This window comes from Halichoerus grypus, chromosome 9, assembly GCF_964656455.1.
Source record: "Halichoerus grypus chromosome 9, mHalGry1.hap1.1, whole genome shotgun sequence".
Lineage (NCBI taxonomy): Eukaryota > Metazoa > Chordata > Mammalia > Carnivora > Phocidae > Halichoerus > Halichoerus grypus.
The window spans coordinates 78,025,065-78,050,080 of record NC_135720.1 but is presented as its reverse complement, the minus strand read 5'-3'; the positions used below and the strand labels follow the sequence as shown (position 1 = coordinate 78,050,080).

Genomic DNA, 25,016 nt, shown 5'->3' with positions numbered 1-25,016 from the left:
TCAGTCGGTTAAGTGCCTGCCTTCAGCTCAGGTCATGATCCCAGGGTCCTGGGATTGAGTCCCACATCGGGCTCCTTGCTCAATGGGGAGCCTGCTTTTCCTTCTGCCTGCCACTCCCCTTGCTTGTGCTCTCTCTGATAAATAAATAAATAAACCTAAAATGTTGATGAAAGAAATTGAAGATGACACAAACAAATGGAAAGGTATTCCATGCTCATGGATTGGAGGGAAAATATCGTTAAAATGTTCATACTACTGAATACAATCTACAATTTAATGCAATTCCTGTCAAAATACCAAGAGCATTTTTCACAGAGCTAGAACAATCCTAAAATTTGTATGGAACCACAGAAGATCCCGAATAGCCAAGTCATCTTGAAAAAGGAAAGCAAAATTGGAGGTATCACATTCCAGATTTCAATTTATACTACCAAGTTGTAGTAATTAGAACAGCATGGTATTGGCACAAAAACAGACACATAAAGCAGTGGAACAGGATAGAAAGCCCAGAAACAAACCCTTGATATCATGATCAATTAATCTTCAACAAAAGAGGCAAGAATATACAATGGGAAAATGACAGTATCTTCAACAAATGCTGTTGTAATATGAAAACTGGACAGCTAGCTGCCTGCAAAACAATGAAACTGGACCACTTTCCTACACCATAAACAAAAGGAAATTCAAAATGGATTAAGGACTTAAATGTGAGACCTGAAACCAAAAACATCCTAGAAGAGAACACAGGCAGTAATGTCTCTGACAATGACCATAGTAACATTTTTTTCTAGATATGTCTCCTGAGGCAAGAGAGATAAAAGCAAAAATGAACTATTTGGACTACACCAAAATAAAAAGCTTCTGTACAGCAAAGGAAACTATCAACAAAATGAAAAGACAACTTACTGAATGAGAGAAGACATTTGCAAATGACATATCCAATAAAGGGCTATTATTCAAAATATATAAAGAATTTATACAACTCAACACACAAACAAAACCAAATAATCCAATTAAAAATGGGCAAAAGGCATGAATAGACATTACTCCAAAGAAGATATAGAATTGGCCAACAGACACATGAAAAGATGATCAACATCACTCATCATCAGGAAAATGCAAGTCAACACCACAATGAGATATTACCTCACACCTTTCAGAATGGAGTTAAAATTAAAAACTCAAGAACAAGTATCAGTGAGGCTGTGGAGAAATAAGAACCTTGAGCACTATTGGTGGGAATGCAAACTGGTGCAGTCACTGTGGAAGACAGTATAGAGGTTCCTCAAAAAATAGAACTATCTTATGATCCAGTAATTGCACTACTGGGTATTTACCCAAAGAATATGAAAACACTTGAAATGATATATGCACCCTTATGTTTATTGCATCATTATTTACAATGGTCAAATTGTGGAAGCAGCCCAAGTGTCCATTAACTGATGAATGAATAAGGAAGACGTGGTGTGTATATACAATGGAATATTTTTCAGCCACAAAAAAGAATGAAATCTTGACATTTGCAATGACATGGATGGAGCTAGGGAGTATTATGCTAAATGAAATAAGCCAGAGAAAGACATGCCATATGATTTCACTCATATGTGGAATTTAAGAAACAAAACAAATGAAAAAAAGGGGAGGGGAGAGACACAAACTAAGAAATAGACTCAACTATAGAGAACAAACAGGTGGTTACCAGAGGGGAGGTGGGGAGGATGGGTGAAATAGGTGATGGGGATTAAGAGTACATTTATCTTTATGAGCACTGAGTAATATATAGAATTGTTGAATACTATATTGTACACCTGAAACTAGTATAACACTGTAATGTTAACTATACTGGAATTAAAATTTTAAAAAAATATATCCTGGAAGCTTTGAAATGCCTGATAGATATTGTCTGATATTTTTGTGGGGATGATGGTGGGGCAGAGAAAGCCACCCCCATCCCCACACAAATATCAAACAACATCTATCACAAAAATGCACAATGACTCCAATATACAGTCGCCATCTATGTCTGTTTATCTTTCCTATACTTTTTTTTACAAGGCAACTTAAGGACCATCAATACTATAAAAGTTTTCTTGAACAACCCTGTCATTCCTTTAATATCTTATGCCTCCCTGTCATGCCTCCCTGATACCCTGTAAAATTATTAGAGACAGCAATGACATCTGGACTTCCATATATACCCACAAGCAACTAAGAAGAATAGGTAAATTTGCTGAACTGAGCCCTCCACCAAAAGCTATACCTACAATAAATGTTTGAAAGATAAGGTTATTTTATGCACCAGTATTTTTGCTTCGTAGTAATAATCTGTCTGTCAACTTTTAGCAAACATTATTTTTCTGATTAGTTTTTGTTCCATTTGCTGTCCCTGATAGCCTTTTAATTAAGTTGCTTGTTCGTCAAATGCCAGTTTGCTATGCTTGTTCTCCTTCATGGATTCAAAAATAATCAGGGCAGGTGTTGTATAAATTGAATAGGATGACATGCTGTCATGATCAATTGCTAATTAATTTCAGAGTCTTTCTGCTCCCATGATGTGGGTGAACTCTCTCAAATGAAAAACAATAAACAATTATTACACATTTTGTGTTTGTTAAAGCATTTCATAATTAATAGTAGAGATTAATTCTTAACCAAGTGTTTTCATCCAAGTGTTAGCAGACTCTGTTGTGTAGAAACTATGGTTGATTTTATTTTTTATTCTAAGAAGCCAGTGATCGTTACTAGGCAACATACGAATATACGGGGAGAAAAAATTCACCTTAGATAGAACTCCCATATATGATTAAAGGAGAAACATTTTAAACAAGAGTGAATAAAAGGGTCCTTCATGTTTTTGATAACAAAAACATATCACCCAACAACTATTGAGCTCTTTCTATGTACCAAGTACTTAACATGTATCATGCCACCTAACTTTAACACCAACTAAATGGCATTGGTACTATCATGGTGTAGACTAGGAATCTGTTGTGCCATTAGACCACTTATCATGTACTAGGACTTCAAATGAGTTGTGCAAAACCACACAGCATTCGCTAAACAGTAAGCTTTATTGGGGAAAGGGAGAGATGTAAAAGACCAGATTCAGGACAAAGAAAGCATGGGTTCCCGTATGCTCATTATCTTATAGTAAGGCTTGTCAAGCAGGATACTCTGCTGAACTCTTGTGTGATTCCATATTCTTTACCTTTAACAGGGTATGTATGATATAGCAGTTGGGTTGGGGGGAAATAATCAGACTGTGTTTTAGGTGCAGTCTGGTTTGGGATACCAGCAGTTTAGAGCAGTCGTCTGGAAGCTAGCTCCCAGGCCCTAGAAATCTTGAGGCCTGAACTATCTCAGCCTCTCCTACCATAGAAAGTCCCCAGAGTAGCTCCTCCCACTGACAGGAAGGAAGACCTGGGTCTCAGCAAGCAATTTGTCCAGGGGACCCAATTTGTCCAGGGGGCCCCTGGTTACGTTTGGATTATTATTATTATTTTTTTTTGGTATTACAAGTGATATTCTATTCTAGTCTAGTCTAGTCTAGTCTATTTATTTATTTTATTAACATATAATGTATTACTTGTTTCAGGGGTACAGGTCTGTGATTCATCAGTCTTACACAATTCACAGTGCTTACCATACCACATACGTTTGGATTATTTTTTAATTGAATCACAGAAATTAAGTTTTAGGGAGATTAAATTACTTACCCAGGATCAGAAGACAGTTGAATGGTATCATTGGAATGTCAAAAGAAGCAACTGACCTAGAATTGTGAACCTGTGAAACTACTTTTTTGGAATGATATAGTCAAAAACTGAGACTGTTTACTATCAACTGTCTACAATAACAACCTACCAAGATGTACTCTAGGTAGAAAGAAATGAAAGCAAAAAGAAATAGGAGATGCAAGAGAAAAGGATGAACAAAATGATTGGCAAACATGTAGATAATTTTCAATAAACACTGTCTGAATTAAGAAATAAAAGGAAAACAATATCTGATTTGTGGATTAAAAAACAGAACAAATAATGGATAGTAATACCACATAAGTCAGGATAGATTGGAGTCTATATATTCCATGGTGTATATGTCTTCGGGAGAGGGATTTTGATATAATATTTAGACTCAGATAGTATGATAATACTTCAAAAATAACTATTTAGAAAGAAAAATATGTATAATTATGAAACAGAACAGGAAAAATGAATAAGAAAACAAAGGTAGCCTATCAAAAGATTAAAGAGGCAAGAAAAAAGAGAAATGTAAAACAGTGGAATAAGGGGTGCCTGGGTGGCTCAGTCAGTTAAGTGTCTGCCTTCGGCTCAGGTCATGATCCCAGGGTCCTGGGATTGAGCCCCACGTTGGGCTCCCTGCTGAGTGGGGAGCCTGCTTCTCCCTCTCCCTCTGCATCTCCCCCTGCTTGTGCTCCGTCGCTCTCTCTCTCTCTCACTCTGTCAAATAACTAAATAAAATCTTTTTTTAAAAAAGTGGAATGGGGCGCCTGGGTGGCTCAGTCAGTTACGCGGCTGCCTTCAGCTCAGATCATGATCCCAGGGTCCTGGGATCGAGCCTGGCATCAGGCTCCATGCTTGGCGGGAAGCCTGCTTCTCCCTCTCCCACTCCCCCTGCTTGTGTTCCCTCTCTCGCTGTCTCTCTCTCTGTCAAATAAATAAATAAAATCTTTAAAAAAAAAAGTGGAATAAAATGAAAATCACAAAATACGATGATAGAAACATGTACAAATACTCCAGTAATCAAAATAAATTTTAAAAAATCTTGCCATGTAAACCACAAAGAATGTCAAACATTTTTTCACTCAGTTACATGCAGTGTATGAGAGGCACACTGTCTTAGCTAAGGATGCTACAACAGAATAGCATAGCTGGGTGGTATATACAGTAGACATTTATATCTCACAGTTCTAGAGGCTACGTCTAAGATCAAGATGCTGTCAGATTTGGTTCCTGGTGACGTCTGTCTTCTAGGCTTGCAGATAGCTCCTTTCTTGCTGTATCCTCATACAGCAGAGAAAGAGAGAGACAGACAGAACTCTAGTCTCTCTTCCTCTTTTAAAGACATTAATCCCATTCATAGAGGCCTCATCCTCGTGACCTCATTTAAACCTAATTACTCCCAAAGTCTCATCTCCAAATACCATCACATTGAGGGTTAGAGTTCCAACATATGGGCAACACAAACATTTAGTCCAAAATGCATACATAATACATAAGGATATAGAAGAGCTGAATGTAAAAGGACAGGAAATTATCTTTTATATATAAGGCCAATACTGGGCACAATAAAGCTGGGGTCACTCTTTACTAGCTAATACAGATTTTAAGACAGAAAACATCATTAGAAATAAATAGGAACACTACATTATGATAAGAGGTTCAGTTCAACAAGAAGCTATTACAGTTCTAAACTTCAACCAGCCCAATAAAATAACATATATACAGCAAAATTTGATAGACTTACAGAAAGAAAAGGACAAATTCACCATCATAATAAGTGGTTTTATCACTTCTCTGACAATTTTTGCCACAGGCACATTCACTTGTTCACATATTATCTGTGGCTGCTCTTGGGCTTCCAGTGGCAGAGCTGAGTGATTGATAAAGAGATGACATGATCCACAAAGCCTGAAATATTTACTATTGGGCCTTTTACAGAAAAGGTGAATCAGCCTTTGCCCTAGAGGAAGATCCTGAGACAAGTATTTGAGGAAGAAGCTTATTGTCAGTGTGCAGAGAACACTGGTAGAAAGGTGAAGAAAGATGACAGGGAAAAGAAGGCAGTCACGAAAGTATGGGCCAGCCAGCTACAACTGTGGGTAACTGATGCTTAGCTCTATGGGGTAACTCTGGGAAGCAGTGTAGAAGCTAGAATGACAATGGTACCAACTGCAGTCCTAACAGAGCCAAAGCAGTGCAGTGGGGAGAGAAGGAAAGTATAAGAGCAAAGTAAGGAGAGATGGCAAGAGAGCAGGCCCTCATCTTAATCCTACCTCTTTCAAGTGCACGTTTCTGAGCCAAGTTCAGATCTGAACCGAGGAAATGGGGAGAATTTTTGAACTGGACGAACAATTGAAATCTAAATTAAGATTTCACTGGGATTCCTTTTTTTAAGATTTTATTTATTTATTTGACAGAGAGAGACACAGTGAGAAAGGGAACACAAGGAGGGGGAGTGGGAGAGGGAGAAGCAGGCTCCCCCGCTGAGCATGGAGCCTGATGCGGGGCTTGATCCCAGGACCCTGGGATCATGACCCGAGCTGAAGGCAGACGCTTAACGACTGAGCCACCCAGGCACCCTTCACTGGGATTTTTGACAACTAAATATGAGACTATTATAATGCCTGAGATGGAGAAAGCCATGAGATTTGTGTGAGGTATCTCCCTGAGATGAAGCAGGAAAAGCCTACAGTGTTTCAGAATTTGGGAGGGAGGAAATGAATACTATTTCATAATTGCACCTCACCAGTCCAGCTTATCTAATTAAACATTAATAAGAAATAGCTCCCAAGATGCTAGGACATATAAAGATCACAAAACAGCATAATGTGTGAGAGAGATTAGGATAGAGAGCAGTACTCATCAGAGTGGAAGGCAAAGGTTTCTCTAAGGAGACCTGGTGTACACCATGGACTGGGGTAGGCACTAAAAATGCAAGTATGAAAAACGAAGATGCCATAGGAAGGGAGCGATGAGAAAGACAGCATAAAAAGATCTACTATCACAGGAAGTAGTGTCACACAAACACAAACTGATATCAAACTAAATCACACACACACACACACACACACACAAAGGAAATCAATGGTTGCTAAAGAGTTTTAAGTAGTACAGTGATGTATCAAGACTCTATTTTATAAATATTACTGTGACAGTAAAGTGGAGGGTGGACTGGAGGAGCGAGTGCCAGAAAAAAGGCAGTAATAACAGAACTAGAAAGAAGGGGAATTACTAAATGGACATTGAGTCAACCCAGTCTGGCCATTGTCTAGGAGTAGATATGTGATTTCTCACTTGGACGATAGGTTCCATGATCACCCCAAAAAGGGGAATACAGGAGAAAAGAACACATTGGGGGAGAAGTTTCCCTAAAACATCCACTGAGTTATCTGAAAGGGTCATCACAGGAACCTTTCCCCTATACCTATTCTTCAAGACTTATGCCAGATATTATTCCTGGGAAACAAATTTTCCCTCCCTGCATTTATTGTCTGTATTATTGTATGCATATTGTGTGCATTGTTCATCTACTGTTCTGAAGTTTGTGATTTATTAAGTCACTCTAACACGACCTTGGAGAGTTGGATGAATTGAGTCATTTTTACATTTTACTTTTCAAAGAGCCAAAGTAGACATGAGACCCATAATAGGTACTCAACAAAACTGAATAAATGTGTGAATTAATGCATAAATACTTGTCCCTCAACCCACATTTACCACAACTGAAGACTATGACATGGCCAGGTAGTTCCCCTCCTCCTAAAATAGCTGCTAAAAGCATCTCTTTCTTAGGCTTATTTCAAAGAAAGAAGGAAATTGAATTGACTGTTTTAAGCAGTAAGTGGAAACAATAATATCTCCTCTCTTTCTTTCTCTCTCTCTCTCTCTCTCTCTCTCTCCTCCCCACACACAATCCCCATCCCCTAGGTACAATACTGAAGTCATAGGGTAAAAAAGGAACAATATTTTCAATAACAAAAGTTAACATTTATTGAGCACTTTCCATTTGCCAACACAATACCAAGTACATTTTATACGTTATCTCATTTCATTTACTCATTAGTTGAATGAATGATCTAGGCAATGTTCTAAGCATCAGGGACACAGCAGTGAACAAAACAGACATGTTTTCTATCCCCATGGATGTGAGGATTCTAGAGAATATGGCCAATGAACACGGTAGCCAGTAATAAATAAGCAAAATTCAGACTGTGCAATTGTAACATAGGAAATAAGTTGGGAGATATAATAGAAGAATTTGGACATAGCAGGTGCAGGGTAGGTTAAAAGACCTTTTGAGAAGATGAAATTTAGGCTACAATGAGGATGAATAGGCCCCAGCCATATGAAGGGCTGGAAAAAGTAAGGTCTCAGGCAAATGGAAGAGCAAGTAAAACTAGTCTGAAAGAAAAGTAATAGTCTGGTTTGTCTGAGAAAAGAAAGGAGATGAAAGAGACTGGAGAATGATGAGCCAGGAGGAAATGGGTAAGACATAGATTAGGGAAGGCCAGGCCATGGTAAGAAAGTTGGTATTACTGAACTTATAATGGGAAACTACTGAAATGTTTTTAAGCAAGAGAGTAACATGATTAAATGTTTAAGCTCTGGTTGCACATGGAAAATAGATTTGGAAGTTGGTTCAATAATGGACAGAGAGGGACTGGTTTGAAGACTCTCCAGTGGTATGGCAAGAGATGAAGAAAAGGGGATGGATGATTGAAAATATAATTTCAAGATATGCAAATCTTGCTTGTCAACTGGGTGTGGGTAATGAAAACAGATAGGTATCAAGAGTAAAACCTAGATTTTTGATTGAAGCAAGTGAAAGCATAATGGTGTCATTTACTAATAAAGAATAGAGGGGAAAATCGGATGGGGAGAGGGGGAGAATCAAAACTGTTCTGAGCAAATAAAGGAAGACACACATCTAATTATGAACAAGTAAAGTGATGTATACATCTAAGTATATATATCAAGTCAGCAGTTGGATTTATCAAACTGAAGTCAAAAAAGGAGATAAACATTTGGAGCATATTGGGAAATAGAAATTATTTAAAGAATGAAAGTGGTTTAAATTACCAATGAGTGCCATATTAGAGAGAAGAGAAAGGGGAGTGGAAGGAAAAGAAGGGAGAGATCAGGAGGGGAAGGAAAAGAGAGAATAAAACAAAAGAGAGCCCAAGTTAGCTTTGGGACATACTAACATTAGAATTTGAACAAAAATAGAGAGGCAGGGAATGAATAAATGGAAAGAAAATCAGGAGAGTAGTTTATAGTCAAAGTTAAGGGAAGAAAGTATTTCAAGAAGAATGTAGTATACCAAATGCTGTTGAGCAGTTGAGTATTATAAGAACAAAGAAATATCCACTATAAATTTTCACAATAGCCCTGAGGTAATTATTGATACTATCTCTACTTTAAAGTTGAGAAAACAATAGTTTTAGAAATATATCATTTAAAAAATAAGTTCTGGAGATAGGATTATAATTGAAGCTGATAATGAAAAAGAAGTTTATCATAACAAGGTAGAGATTGAAAAAGAGCACATAGAAGGTATAATTTGGGAGGGAGAGCATTTTAAAGAAGTGATAAGAAATTGGGTTCAGAATACCTAATTAGGGCTCAGGAGAGTGAAACATTGTTCATTTTATTTCAAATTGAATGATTCATCCATTCACCAGATACCTTCTGAGTATCCACTCTGTGCCATACATTGTTCTAGGCTCTGGACACACAGTGGTTACCAAGATCCTGCCTCGAGGTGCTTACATTCTAGTGAAAGAAGCTAACAATAAGCAAGCAACAAATAAATAATAATATAGCTTCTGGCAGTAACTAATGCTAGGAAGAAGAATAAATCAGGGGAAGGGGAAAGGTATGATGGAGAATCAAGGGCTGTTTTCAGTGGAGCTGTCAGGAAAAACATCCTGAAGTATGTAATACTGGAGCAGAAACTCAAATGAAGAAAAGGAGTGAGCTATCTGTAGATCCAAAAGCAGGTCCATCAGCAAGCATAAAGGGCCAGGAATGGACTGAAGTTTGATCTGTTTGGCAGAAGAGCCAGAATGTCAGTGTGCCTGGAGAAGAGTGAATCAGGAGTGGCTGGAAAAGAAGGTTGGGCTATGGGAAGGAACTGAATCATTTATGGCTCAAACCATGGCAAAAAGTTGTCATTATATTCTAACTGCAATCTCTTGGAAGAATTTTAGGAGGAAGGGGTTTTGGTCTGATTTATACTTGCAAAGTTCATTCTATCTGCTGTGTGGGAAATAGACTTTGGGAACAAAAACGGATGCAGAAAACTGCCCAGGTGAGCAATTTGATATACCTTTTCAGATATAACCCAAAGCTTTAAATTCTCCTAGGTCTTAACTATGCAGAGGGTCAAAATGTTCCTGATATATGACAGGCATGTGTTGATTAAGAAAGAAGTTAAGATTAGAATGAGGTAAGTTTGCCATCAGCAACACAAGCATTTGAACCATAATTAACTGCCATGGTTTTATGGGCATTTATCCAGATCCAATCTGTGACTTTTATTAGCTTCACTTTATGTTTGCATAAAATCTAATAGGGTGTTTTATTTTGTTCTTGGAGAGACTTTAATTATAAAACATTTTATAAGTTATAACCATCATTTACATGGATGCTAAGATATGGCATCATTTGTATATATTAAGGAGAAAAGAGAAATACTGTGAACCACTTAAATATTTTCATATAACATTGTATTTCAGTATTAAAGGAGAGAATAAGTATTAAAACATATGGAATAAACAAACTTATGTTACAGAATAACACAATAAAAATCAAATGTCTTTCTAAAACCAGGATCCCATTAGTTTCTTTTTATTAGTTTTCCAGGGAAACATAGCAACCTTCAAAAACAGTAGAAAAAAACAGCTAAACAAGCTTCCTTATAGAAAATTAGAAAATGTTTGTGTATCTGTGTGCCTAAGACTAAGAGCTATTAAAAATCCAAATAACTAAAACTAATCTTATCTTACCTGAAATTCTATTTTATCCTTAGGGATTCTGCATCAGATTTTAGTAAAGAGGGTTATTTCTAAATAGGACTATCATGATATATTTTTATTGATACAGCAATGTCCTTCAAGTTTGTACAACTGTTCTCTGCCTCAAAGTGGTTGAAAATCGTTTCAAAACACTCTAATGAGTTTAAGGAATACCATAGATTATTTTCAGTGCCCTTTCCATGGTATGGGTTCAGAGATGGAGAAAAATTAAATCCTTGTAGGCTTCACTCTTAGTGAATCCAGAGAATAAACGTTGTTGAGAAAAGCCCAAGGAAACATCTTCCCATTTACTGGGGAATGTAGACTTCAGGCCATCTAATTAAGTAAAAATTAAATGTAGCTCAAAGAACATTTGACATATTCCATTAAGCATTTTCCCAGACTTTAAAACTATTCTGTATTATATTGGGAGAATTTAAATTTAATCCTCCGCCAAAGATATACTTGGCTTCCTTACATTTGAGCCACTGTTATGACAGGGCTTCCTACTCAGTCATGGGGCAGAGGGAGAGCTCACTGATTTAGACAAGGAGATTACAGCCACTCAGTTGGGGTAAGTGGAATTCAGAGTATTTCCAAGTAAATTAATCTTAATATTTCTGAATATAGTGAACACCTGAAGCTAAAATATTTTAAATTTCTTGGGTAACTTAATTTAATCTATAAAATATTTGTTTTAACATCATTCTATGAAAAAAATGTACTTTAAAAATGCTCAAAAGAAAAATGTATTTCTGAAGCAATTTAAATATACTTTGAACAATCTGCTTCTAAACAATTAATTAGAAAGTTGGCATTTTGTTCATTTATAGTGCAAAGAGGCAATATAATAAAGACAATCGATACCTTCCTTGAGAGTCCTGTGGGCCTCTGTAAAGTATATGACTCTCGGGAAGTTATTTAACAGTCTGAGCCTCAGTGTTTACATCTGAAAAAAAAGGGAACAGTAATGTCTAATTCATTTTATTTTTGTGAAATCTAAATAAAATAATGTTAAACAGAGCATAACTTTTGGTGTTATAGTAGAAAGTAAATATGAGTTCCTTTTCTGTACAATCACTGAAATAACATAAATCCACAAGAAGTATAATCTGAATTAAAGCATCGTCTTGTATGAAATGTTATTAACAAAAAATTGATGTCATGTTTGCTTAAAAGTGATAAAAGTATGTCCTATTCCTATCTATGCTACAAACATGAAATAAATATGCTGAGGTCATAGACTAGGGGAAGGCAAGAAACAAAATTAATAGAAGTAAAATCTAAGGTATAGGAAAAGAGGAAAACTGGAGGGAAGATGAATTCCAGATAATGGAAATGGCTCACACTGTAATCACCTGGAGACTTGAGGAAAAGAACCAGAAGAATATACCAGATACAATAAAGAAATAGCATTTTTTAAATATTATTTTAGAGAGAGAGTGAGAGAGAGCATGAGTGGGGAGAGGGGCAGGGAAGAGGGAGAGAGACAAGCAGATCCCAGCTGGATTCCACAACCCTGAGATCAGGACCTGAGCCAAAACCAAGAGTCAGCCGCTCAACAGACTGAGCCACCCAGGTGCCCCAGGAATAACATTTTATTTTATTTTTTTTTAAGATTTTACTTATTTATTTGAGAGAGAGAGCACAAGCAGGGAAGAGAAGCAGAGGGAGAGAGAGAAGCAGATTCCCCGCTGAGCAGGAAGCCGTCCCAGGGCTGGATCCCAGGACCTTGAGATCTTGACCTGAGCCAAAGGTAGTCACTTAACCAATTGAGCCACCCAGGTGCCCCAAGAATAGCATTTTAAAATATAAAGAAGTCTTACAGATCAATATAAAAGACATTAAAGCTCCCATGGAAAATGTGACAAAGACATGAAATGACAGCTTAAAAGAAAAAAAATATATATGGCATTAAACATATGAATAATTGTTCTGTTTTTATAGGAATAAAGTAACCTAAATGTCATCTGTTGCCTATCAAAGTAGCAAACCTCATAAAATAGTAAAAGTAGTAGTAGTAGTAGTAGTAGAAAAAGAAGAACCAGTACAGTAAAACCCATGCCTTTGCCAACTGCTAATGTGAATGTAAATATGTAATATGTGTACCCTTTCTTGAAAGCAACTTCAAAATATCTATTGAGAACTGTTAACAAGAGTTTGTATTCTCTAAGTAATTCCACTTCTAAGAAAATAGATGCAAAAATTATATGTAAGGATGTTATTTTCAACATTGATTTATAACACTGAAAATTTATCTAAATATCCCAATAATGGATTGAACAGAAAAAACGGTAAGCTATGATTGTCTCTATGGTGGACCATTAAAGAACCGATAAATATATTCCTTTGAATATTTAGAAACAAGCATCGTTTTCCCTATCTATGAAAACATAAAGTATAATACTCAGGAAATTATAGACTCTTGAATAGATACTACACAGCCTTGCCAGAACTTTGGTTAAAAAAAAAAAAAAAAAGACCATATCTACTTAAACCTAGATTAAGAAGATAGTGATGGGGAAAGGTGAACAGAGATTTAGAAAAGTGGATCTCTGTGCCAAGGAAGAGCACTCCTGAGTTAGAGCTGTCATTTAAATACCCATACTAGATCAATATATTAGGCTACTAATTTAAAACTTAAATTGGCATTTTTCATTCATAAAATATATTGAGAAGCAATGTATTCAGTGTTACCCTTGAATTAAGAATATGAGCTTTGAGGGGTGCCTGGGTGGCTCAGTTGGCTAAGCAACCAACTCTTGGTATCAGCTCAGGTTAAGATCTCAGGGTCAAGAGACAGAGCTGGAGCCACTCCGCACTCAGCAGGGAGTCTGCTTGAAGATACTCTCTCTGTCCCTCCCCCACTCACATGTACATACGCTCACTCTCTCTCTCTCTTTCTAAAATACATAAATCTTTAAAAAAAAAAAAAAGAATATGAGCTTTGAGTTCATGCAGTGCTGGGATGAAGGCCTATTCTTTCTGACGGTTGATGACTTAGGGAATTTATTTAACTCTCCCAAGCCTTAGTTTTCAACTATAAAAGAAGGCCCCATCATACCTGAGGAATAGTGTTAGGATGAGGTTTGGATTAAAGTTGGATTGTATGTAAAGTACGTAGCCTATGGCTAAAAAGATGGCAGTGATTATTAGTGCAGTTTCATGGCATTCATTATTACCTAAGCCCCCCAAAAAACTTTTATTTAAAAGCTTTTGATTCATCAATTCCATTCACAATTCTTAAAGACCACCAAAGGTCAAGAGCTTTGTGCATGGCTCTGTGGATGTGAAGATAAATAAGTTACAACCTTTATTTGCTGCATTAGCTCTATCTGACAGTGTGCTACACCCCAGGACAAGGATGTTACCATGACCTCTGCCTTTAAAGTCCCATATCCAGAAGAGTAAAAAATTATAATAAAATAGTAAAAGTGCCATTAAAGAATGATGTGAAATGGCTTTAGGGGCTCAAAACAAGAATAACTACCTTGACAATGAAGAAAACCTTCAAAAATTGAAGACAAGTCTTGAACTAGAATATTCACTAGCATAGACTTTTGCATCTCTCCCTGTGACTGAAAATAGCATGTTCTCACTTTTCAAAAAAAAAAAAAAAATTAAGATAGATAACTTAAGATAGAGGTTTGTTTTGGAGGTGTAAAGAAAAAAAGCAATGGCATTTTTAATTGTATATCATGTCCACAAATAAGGAAATATCTGACATTCAGGAATTGTAAGCATCCCTAAACAAATTTCCATTCAAATTACCAAAATATATATAAAAGCAGAAGTCAGAAAAAAGGAATAAGAAGAACATGCCCAGGTTTGACAAGCATCTAAAGCAGTATTGTTGCAACAGGGTCTTATATACAATTTCATCTATATCATTCAGCAAGTTCTACTGCAATTATCTAGACAGAGAGGCTGCTGGGAAGGATAGCAGGAGATGTTTCAGTGCTCCTTTCTGTTCCTGCAATTACTTTGCCATAGATAGGGCCCTAGTTTCAAGCGGAGGCGGTGGAAGGAGAAGCGATAAGGAGTTAGCATTAAAGGCGTAAGTGAAGGATAACTTTTAACAAAGAGAAGTTTCAAGTCACAGGGAATTTATTTAAGTATCTTATTAAACCAAATGTCCCTTGCAAGCATAAAAAACTTGAGCTCAATCCTGGTGAGTAGAGGTATCTGTGAGTTCTGATGTGGAGGGTGGAACCCAGCCACAAGGTGGGGAGGAAGGGGAGCGGGAAAAAAGGAACGTACCTCTGGTTTAAAGCAGGACTTCCAGTGGTAGCCATGGTGGGAGTAACCATGATGGGGACTGGCGGTGGGTGCAAGAGTGGAGCTTAGACCACAGAGAGAAACAGCTGGCCAGGGCTGGCAAATTTCTCAAGCTCAAACACATGGGATGTTGTTTAGAGTGAGGAATCAGCCTAGCTCACTCTTGGGAGTTTCCAATTTTATTCACAAACATTATGTAAGGAAGGTACTGCTGATCACTGTTCTGGTCTAAGGTCCTCCCTATGGAGCTTCTCAGTTCTGATCTCATTAGTTCTCTACCCTTCTTTGTGCTTATGGGTATCCTGGGGTATTACAGGTAGCTGAGTGATGGAGAATGGGAGAAATAAATGCGTTTCCTGAGACTGTAGAAAAGGTAAATGTAAGCAAGAGCATGAGGTGAATGAGGGATAAAAGGGAAGCTGAGACTGGGAAGACAGACTGGGGCATGGTGAGAAAAAGCTTGGTAAGTCACCACCAAGTTTAGATTTTAATTGTTCTGTAGGCAATAGTGAACTACTGGAAGGGTATCTGCAAGGGCGTGATAAGTTTCAGCCAGGCACTTTTAAAAACATAACTATGGAGGTATTTGGAGGGGGGGGGGAACAAGCATTTGAGAGAGGGAATCCAGTTAGGTAACTATAATTATAGTTAAAGAAACAATAATGTTGAACTAAGACAGAGTAGCGGTAATGGGAGAGAAAAAGAAAGAGAGAAGGACGGAAGGAAGTGACAATGACTAATGCTTTTAATCTAAGCAAATATGAAGCTAGTGATGCCATCTATACAGGATGAGGGGAGGATGTTGGGGGAGAAAAGGTAATGAATTCGATTTAAAGCATGCTGAGTATGGAGTAGCACTAATAACCATTAATATAAAACAAAAGAAAAACCCAAAACTTACATTTTAAGGCCATTTTTTATTCCTGTCAAATGATGACTAAAGGAAATCTTAATGTTTTGAAACCCCAAAACTAGGTGGTGATTTCTTATATTACAAAAGGATTCTTCATCCTGTACAAAGTGGTTCCCCTAGACTCAAATCATAATTTTGCCTGATGCATCAAAACCATGATTGATTGTTTAATATTTAGGTCTAGAGATAAATAAGAAGGTATTACTTTGTGATAGGATAATGTAAATGCAAACGAAAATTCCCTAGAGTAGAGATAAAGTGAGGGGATAAAGAGAGGAACAGAAGGAAAGGAAAAGACAGGTGATGAGAAAGGCAGAGAAACTCAAAAAAGGAAAAGAACTTGAATCTAAAGGCAAGAGTAGCCAGCATAGGAAGAACAAAAGGGTGAAGCATCTAAACTTTGTAGAAGGGTGGAGAATCCGACTTAAAGAAAAAAAAGAAATACTCTAATGTGAAAGATCACGCAGAGCATCTCTTTTTCAAAGTCCAATATTCAATTTGTCCTGTGACCTCTTGAGGATTACAAGAAAGGCCTCCCTTAAAGGAGAAGCTTTGAAATTGCCTTGCAATCTCTAAAGCCCCGAATTCTGCCTCTTATTAGCACTGTGACCTTAAGCAGGTGATTTGACCTCAGCCCCAATGTCTGTATGTGTGAAATAGAGATAATGCCTAAATGATTGATGTGAAAACTGAATGAGATAATGTAGTTTGGTCCTGGTACATAGAAAGCATTCAACAAATGGTAGTTGTTATTATTATGAATAAGAAATAATTCATACATGGCTCCAAATAATTTCATATCCCACCATTAGGTATTAATTCGTTGCCCTTCCCAGCTGTCTTTGATTAATGAAAGTCCACTCTGGGAAGAATAACCTATTCCAGTCGCTAACATAGGGTGACCTATAATCCTTCAACTGATCCCATTTTCTAAGCACCAGGAGGGACTTAGGGTAGCTTGATTCCAAAATCACACATGAGATACTAAACAACAACAACAGCACCCCAAAAACCTACAGGAGAAATGGAGAAAACACCATTTTAGAATTTGGCAGGCCCTCCCCCAACATCAAATATAGCAAATATAATTAATATGATCCTGACTTTCTCTTCATAAAGAAAATGATAAAAGGAGAAGGCACAGAGTAAAAAGAGTATAAATTTAGCAAGAAGTGCCAATGAGAGTGTAGAAGATGTGAGTATGAAATGAAAATTTGACATTGTGTTCAGGATTCTCAAAGGTGAGCAAAGATATTGGAGATGAGTTGGAGTGAAAATCCCCAGAAATTGAAGAACAAGTCTGAGTCCAGACACCAGTCTAGAAACAAAAGACTCAAGGATAGGGAGTAGAAGATGTGAGTATGAAATGAAAATTTGACATTGTGTTCAGGATTCTCAAAGGTGAGCAGAGATATTGGAGATGAGTTGGAGTGAAAATCCCCAGAAATTGAAGAACAAGTCTGAGTCCAGACACCAGTCTAGAAACAAAAGACTCAAGGATAGGGAGAGGGTAGAGTTTAATGAAGAGACAATTCAACCACCAGTAAAAAGGGATACCTATTGTATTTCCATCTAGAATTGCATTGCTTTGTTTATATTTCTTTTACAGCAAAATTGTCTCTCAATATTAAGTCATGAGATTCTGTAAATTATTTTTGATAATGCTACTGTATTAATAATTCTTCCGTAGATCTCACTGTAGTGAAAGTGGATATTATATTTCTTTTTAAAAATTCAATCTTTTTTTTAAAGATTTTATTTCTTTATTTGAGAGAGAGAGAGAGAGAGAGAGAGCACAAGCAGGGGCAGCGGCATAAGAAGAGGGAGAAGCAGGCTCCTCACTGAGTAGGGAGCCCGACTCGGGGCTCAATCCCAGGACCCTGGGATCATAACCTGATCTGAAGGCAGACACAACCGACTGAGCCACCCAGGTGCCCCCAAAATTCAATATTTTTAAAGAGGAGGTAATTTTAAAGATGAAAAGAATTTTATAAAGATAAAAAATGCGGGGTGCCTGGGTGGCTCAGTCGTTAAGCATCTGCCTTCGGCTCAGGTCATGATCCTAGCGTCCTGGGATCGAGTCCCACATCGGGCTCCCTGCTCGGTGGGAAGCCTGCTTCTCCCTCTCCCACTCCCCCTGCTTGTGTTCCCTCTCTCGCTGTGTCTCTCTCTGTCAAATAAATAAAATCTTTAAAAAAATAAAATAAAATAAAAAATGCTATCATAAGTTGATCATACAACATGTGCCCACTTCCCATTTTAAGGGTGATTAATTCATGAGTTTGTGGAATAAAGAAATCAAAACTTGATACCATGTACTATATCTCTCCTATTATTAGTGTCATACTTTTCTTTAAAAATACATAACAAATATAACATTATTTTTTTCATCATGATAAGTGTACTCTTTAATCCCCATCACCTATTTCACCCCACCCACCTTCCCTCTGGTAACCATGTGTATGGTGAAAGAAAGTGGTCCAGTTTCATTCTTTTCCGTGAACCTGTCCAGTTTTCCCAGAACCATTTGTTGAAGAGACTTTTTCCCTTTGTATATTCATTCCTCCTTTGTCAAAGATTAATTGACCATATAATTGTGGGTTTCTATCTGGGTTTTCTTTTCTATTATATATATTCTATATGTCTATTTTTATGCCAGTAACATGCTGTTTTCATTACCACCACTTTGTACTATAACTTGCAATCTGGAATTGTGATACCTCCAGCTTTGTTCTTCTCTTTCAAGATTGCTTTGGCTATTCAAGGTCTTCTGCAGATCTATACAAATTTTAGGATTTTTTTTTTCTAGTTCTGTAAATAACGACATAGGTATTTTTATAGGGATTGCACTAAATCTGTAGATCGTTTTGGGTAACATGGACATTTTAACAATATTTGTTCTTCCAATCCATGAGCAGGGCATGTCTTTCCATTTCTCTTTGTAGGTTTGAATTTCTCTCATCAGTGTTTTATAGTTTTCAGAGTACAGGTCTTTCACCTCTTTGGTTAATTTTATTCCTAGGTATTTTATTGTTTTGGGTGCAACTGTAAAGAGAATTATTTTCTTAATTTCATTTTCTGCTGCTTCATTATTAGTGAATAGGAATGCAACAGATTTTTATACACTGGTTTTGTATCCTGTGACTTTACTGAATTCGTTTATCAATTCTAGTAGTTTTTAGGGTGCAGTCTTTAGGGTTTTCTATATATATAGTATCATGTCATCTGCAAATAGTGAAAGTTTTGCTTCTTCCTTACCAATTTGGATGCCTTTTATCCCTTTTTCTTCTCTGATTTCTGTGGCTAAGAGATCCAGTACTATGCTGAATAAAAGTCTTGAGAGGGGATATCCTTGTCTTGTTCCTGACCGGAGGGGAAAAATTCTGTTTTTCACCATTGGGTATGATGTTGGCTGTGGGTTTTTCATATGAGGCCTTTATTATGCTGAGGTATGTTCCCCCTAGACCCACATTGAGAAGGGTTTTTATGAATGAATATTTTACTCTGTCAAATGCTTTTTCTGCATCTATTGAAATAACTATGTGGTTTTTTATCTTTTCTCTTATTGATGTGATGTATCTTGTTGATTGTTTTGCAAATATTGAACCACTCTTGCATCCTGGGAATAAAACCCACTTGATCGTGGTGTATGCTTTTTTTAATGTATTGTCAGAATTGGTTTGCTAGTATTTAATTGAGGATTTTTGCATCTATATTCATGAGAGGTATTGGCCTGTAGTTTTCTTTTCTTGTGTGTGTGTGTGTGTGTGTCTGTGTGTGTGTGTGTGTGTGTGTGTGTGGTGTCTTTATCTAGTTTTGTTATCAGGGTGATACTGGCCTCAGAATAAATTTGGAAATTCTCCTTCTCTTCTATTTTTTGGAATACTTTGAGAAGTATAGGTATTAACTATTTTTTAAAGTTTTTATTTAAATTCCAGTTAGTTAACATACAGTGTAATATTAGTTTCAGGTATACAATTTATTGATTCAACACTTCCAAACAACATCCAGAGCTCATCACAAGTGCACTCCTTGATCCCCCATCTTCTGTAAAAGTTTGGTAGAATTCACCTGTGACGCCATCCGGTCCTGGACTTTTGTTTTTGGGGAGTTTTTTGATTACTGATTCAATTTCATTGCTGGTAATTGATCTGTTCAAAATTTTTATTTCTTCCTGCTTTAGTATTGGTAGGTCATATGTTTCTAGGAATTTATCCATTTCCTTTAAGTTGTCCAATTTGTTGGCATATAGGTTTTCATAATATTCTATTACAATTGTTTGTATTTCTGTGGTGTTGTTATTTTTCCTCTTTTCTTAGTGATATTGTTTATTTTGTTTCCTTTTCTCTCTCTCTCTCTCTGTCTGTCTCTCTTTCTTGATGAATCTGGCTAGAGTTTATTAATTTTGTTGATCTTCTCAAAGAACCAGCTCCTGGTTTTATTGACCTATTGTTTTGTTTGTTTGTTTGTTTTTTAGTTTCTATATCATTTATTTCTGCTCTAATCTTTATTATTTCCTTCCTTTTGCTGAGTTTGGATTGTGTTTGTTCTTTTCTAGCCCCTTTAGGTATAAGGTTAGATTGTTTATTTGAGATTTTGTTGCTCCTTGGAGGTAGGTCTGTGTCCATATAAGCTCTTCTCTTAAAACAATTTTTGTGGCATCTCAAAGATTTTGGACCATTGTGTTTTTCATTTTCATTTGTTTCCATGTAATTTTTTATCTCTTCTTGGATTTCTTGGGAGACCCATCCATTGTTTAGTAGCATGTTGTTTAACCTCCATGTATTTGTGCTCTTTCCAGATTTTTTTCTTGTGGTTGATTTCTAGTTTTATAGTATTGTGGTCAGAAGAGATACGTGGTATGACTTCACTCTTCTTGACTTTGTTGAGATTTGTTTTGTGGGCTAATAAGTGATCTAGTCTGTAAACTGTTCCATGTGTACTTGAAGAGAATGTGTATTCTGCTGTTTTAGGATGGAATGTTCTGAATATGTCTATTAAATCCCTCTGGTCCCATGTGTCTTTCAAAGCCACTGTTTCCTTATTTTCTGTTTAGATAATCTATCCATCAATGTAAGTGGGGTGTTAAAGTCCCTTACTATTACTGTATTACTATTGATCATTTCTTTTGTTTGTTATTAACTGTTTTATGTATTTGGGTGCCCCCATGTTGGGTGCGTAAATGTTTACAATTGTTCTATCTTCTTGTTCCCTTTATGATTATATAGTGTCCTTCTTTGTATCTTCTTACAATCTTTGTTTTATTTTTTTAAAGATTTTATTTATTCATTTGAGAGAGAGAGAGCATGAGCAGAGGGGAGAGGCAGAGGGAGAGGGAGAAGCAGACTCCCCACTGAGCAGGGAGCCCAAAGTGGGGCCCCATCCCAGGACCTGGAGATCATGACCTGAGCTGAAGGCAGATGCTTAACCATCTGAGCCACCCAGGTGCCTCACAGTCTTTGTTTTAAAGTCTATTTTGTTCGATATAAGTGTTGCTACCTCAGCTTTCTTTTGGCATCCATTTGCATGATAAATGTTTCTCCATCCCCTCACTTTCAATCTGCAGGTGTCTTTCAGTCTGAAATGGGTCTTTTGTAGGCAGCATATAGATGGGTCTTGGTTTTTTATCCACTGTCACTCATCTGATGTCTTTTGATTGGAGCATTTAGTCCATTTACATTCAAAGTAATTATTGATAGATATGTATTTATTGCCATTTTGTTACTTGTTTTATGGTTGTTTCTATAGATTTTCTCTGATCCTTTCTTTTCTTGCTCTCTTTCATGGTTTGTTGGCTTTCTTTTGTGATATACATGGATTCCTTTCTCTTTATTCTTTGCATATCTATTACTAGTTTTTGATTTGTGGTTACCATTAGGTTTGTTTACATCTTCTGCACGAAGCAATCTATGTTAAGTTGATTGTCACTTAAGTTTGAACCCATTCTTTACTCCTTTCCCTCCCACATTTTAGGTATATGGTGTAATATTTTGCATCCTTTTATTAATCTCCTGACTGATTTGTATGGAAATACTTACTTTTATTGCTTTTGTGTTTTTTACTTTGCATATTATCACTTATGGTCTTTCCTTTCCACTCAAAGAGTCCCCTTTAATATTTCTTGTAGGGCTGATTTATTGGTCACAAACTCCCTTAGTTTTTGTTTGTCTGGGAAACTCTTTATCTCTCCTTCTATTCTGAATGACAGCCTTGCTGGATAGAATATTCTTGGCTGCAGATTTTTCCCTTTTAGTACTTTGAATATGTCATGCCACCCGCTTTCTGGCCTGCAAATTTCTGCTGAAAAATCTGCTGATAACCTTATGGGGCTCCCCTTGTATGTAACAGTCTTCTTTTTTCCTGCTGCTTTTAAAATTTGTTCTTTATTGCTACTTTTTGCCATTTTAATTACTATGTGTTTTTGGTGTGGCCCTCCTTGGTTGAATTTTGGGGGAGATCTCTGTGCCTACTGGATCTAGATATTTGTTTCCTTCCCCAGATCAGGAAGTTTTCAGCTATTATTTCTTCAAAACAATATTCTGTGCCCTTTTCTCTCTCTTCTTCTTCTGAGAGCCCTATAATGCAAATGTTATTATGCTTGATGGAGTCACTGAGTTCCCTAAGACTATTATCAATTTGTATAATTTTCTTTCCTTTCCTTTGCTCAGCTTCATTACTTTCCATTACTCTGTCTCTAGGTCATTAAGTAGTTCCTCTGCTTCATCTAGCCTGCTATTTATTCCATCAAGTGTATTTTTTATCCCATTTATTGTGTTCTTGATCTCTGATTGGTTCTTTTTTATCTCTGTGTTGAGTTTTACTGATGTCCTCCACTCTTTTCTCAAGTGTTTATGATCATTACTTTAAATTCTCTATCAGGCATATTACTTATATCCATTTCACTTAAGTCTCTTCCTGTGGTTTGGCCCTGTTCTTTCATTTGGGACATATTTCTCTATCTCCTCTTTTTTCTCTGTCTGCTTTGTGTGTTAGGAAAGTCAGCTACTTCTCTTGCTCTTAATGATAATAGCCTTATAAGAAGAGGTCCTGTAGTGCTCTGCAGTGCAATGTCCTCTGTTTCCCAGGGCCTGGCACTTCAGGGAGGGCAAATATAACTTTAAATTATATTTTCTCATATACATATACTGTAGTACACTGTTTGTACTTATGGTCCCAGTTCTATCTCTGTCATTGTGTGGGGTGTTGTGCTTCAGCCCTTAACCCTGAGCTTGTTCATATGACCCACTTTGGCCAGAAACTAGATTAGCAGACATAATACCAAGCAGAGATTTAGAAAACCCTTGAGTATATCTCCTAGCTTTGCCCTAGCATTTCCATTCTTGCACCTCTATTATAAACATGAGACCACACCTGGGCTAATCTTTTACAGAATAAGACATGTGTGGAAGGGTTGCATCTCCCTTCATCCTATCTGAAGCATTCCCAGTCCCAGCAGAGCAATTAATACACTGCTGACTGCAGTACATGAGTGAGTCCAGCCAAGATCAGCAGAACATGCCAGCCAATCTATGGGCTTGTTTGTAATAGAAAGTGCATGTTGCTCTATGCCACTAGTTTTGGTGTGGTTTGTTAGTATTATGCCAAAAGCTCATTGATTCATACACACACACACACACACATTTGGTTACCTCTATAAATTCATACTTCTTAGTTTCCACCTTAGCATAGTTAAAAGTTTCTTTTTAATATTGATTGATGGATGGATTATAGAGTATGTTAAACAAAATTTTTAATGTATTCAAGTGTTCTAGCAGTGATTTTTTTTTTTAATCTCAGGACTCTTTTTCACTTTCAAATATTACTGAGAACCTCAAAAAGCTATTGTTTGTGTATATTATATCTATCTATATCTATTATATAAAAATTTAAAACTGAGAAATATATAAAGTGCAAGAATAACAAGTAGACATTCCTTTAGCCATCAGAGAAATGGCTCACAAGTCATGTGGCTTCTGGGAAACCCCACTATATACTCTTGAGAGTATGAGAGTGGAAAAGTCAAATGAGTTAAAATTTGCAAAGACTTAAAAACACTACCTGACAAATAGTAAATGATATATGATGTCAAATAAATAAAAATATGACATAGCCTGTATTTGTTTCCTGAATATCACTACTGTGTAGTCTTTACAATTATCAAGCATGAGATGATTTACAATAATATGTCGTCTGAGGAATATATTTTAGTATCAAATAGGAACTATTACAGTATTTACATTTCTGCATAATGAAGGATTCTTTCCAACACCAATTTAATTAGGATGTTACTTTTCTCACCAAAAAGCAAATCAGTTAAAAATCCCTACACTTCAGAGACAAAACACAAAGGCAGTTGAGTGAAAAATACAGACATTGCTCAAAGCCACAGCATGACACGAATAAAGAAAGTTTTCAGTTATAATAATTGATTAGTGGCCTGCATTTTGCAGATTATGTGGAGGGATACAAATCCCGTTGGTTCCCACTCAATATCTATTATTCCATTCTCCCTTAATTATAAAACCCTAGTTTAATTCAGAGTGGCAATGTTCTTTTTTTTAATTGTCTGCTGCTTGAGATATGGATGTGAGGACTAGAGCCCCCAAAGCCATCTCAGACCACAAGGAAATCTGAAGAATGGAAGCCAGACACTGAGAATGAAGAACATGACATAGAAACTTATATTTCTGATGAAAATCAAGAGTCACCAGATATTAATGAATTGCTTTCCTACAGACTTCTTTTACATGAGAGAGAAAAAATCTTCTATCTTGCTTCAGCCACTCTTTGAGGTATTCTCTTAGTCATTTAGGTACAGCCAACTTAATCTTAAACAGATACAACAGATAAGTGATAATAAATTGTTTTGAAATTGAACTCTAAAAAATCATGGAAGTAAAAACTAGTAATTTTAAAAGAAAAAGGTAAAACAAACATTTGATTGAAAGTTTTCAATAATTTCAACTCATTAATTAGGAATTAATAGCAGAACTTCACTGTATATCATTTGGAGTAAAATGTATATAATAACTATGTTTTATATTACCATAGACTATATGTATTTGT

General features: G+C 36.5%; 1 protein-coding gene across 19 annotated transcripts in view; it reads right to left on the bottom strand.

The window, feature by feature from the left end:
• Positions 1 to 25,016, bottom strand: part of LOC118529283 (uncharacterized) — a 511,719-nt gene that overhangs the window by 218,405 nt on the left and 268,298 nt on the right. For 3 of the 19 annotated variants that reach the window (XR_013441210.1, XR_013441209.1, XR_013441211.1), the window contains exon 3: positions 11,627 to 11,708. The exons of the other annotated variants lie outside the window; for them this stretch is intronic. The gene's annotated coding sequence lies outside the window, so the exon portion shown is untranslated. The remainder of the gene's footprint in view (positions 1 to 11,626; positions 11,709 to 25,016) is intronic. 19 annotated transcript variants of the gene reach the window in all.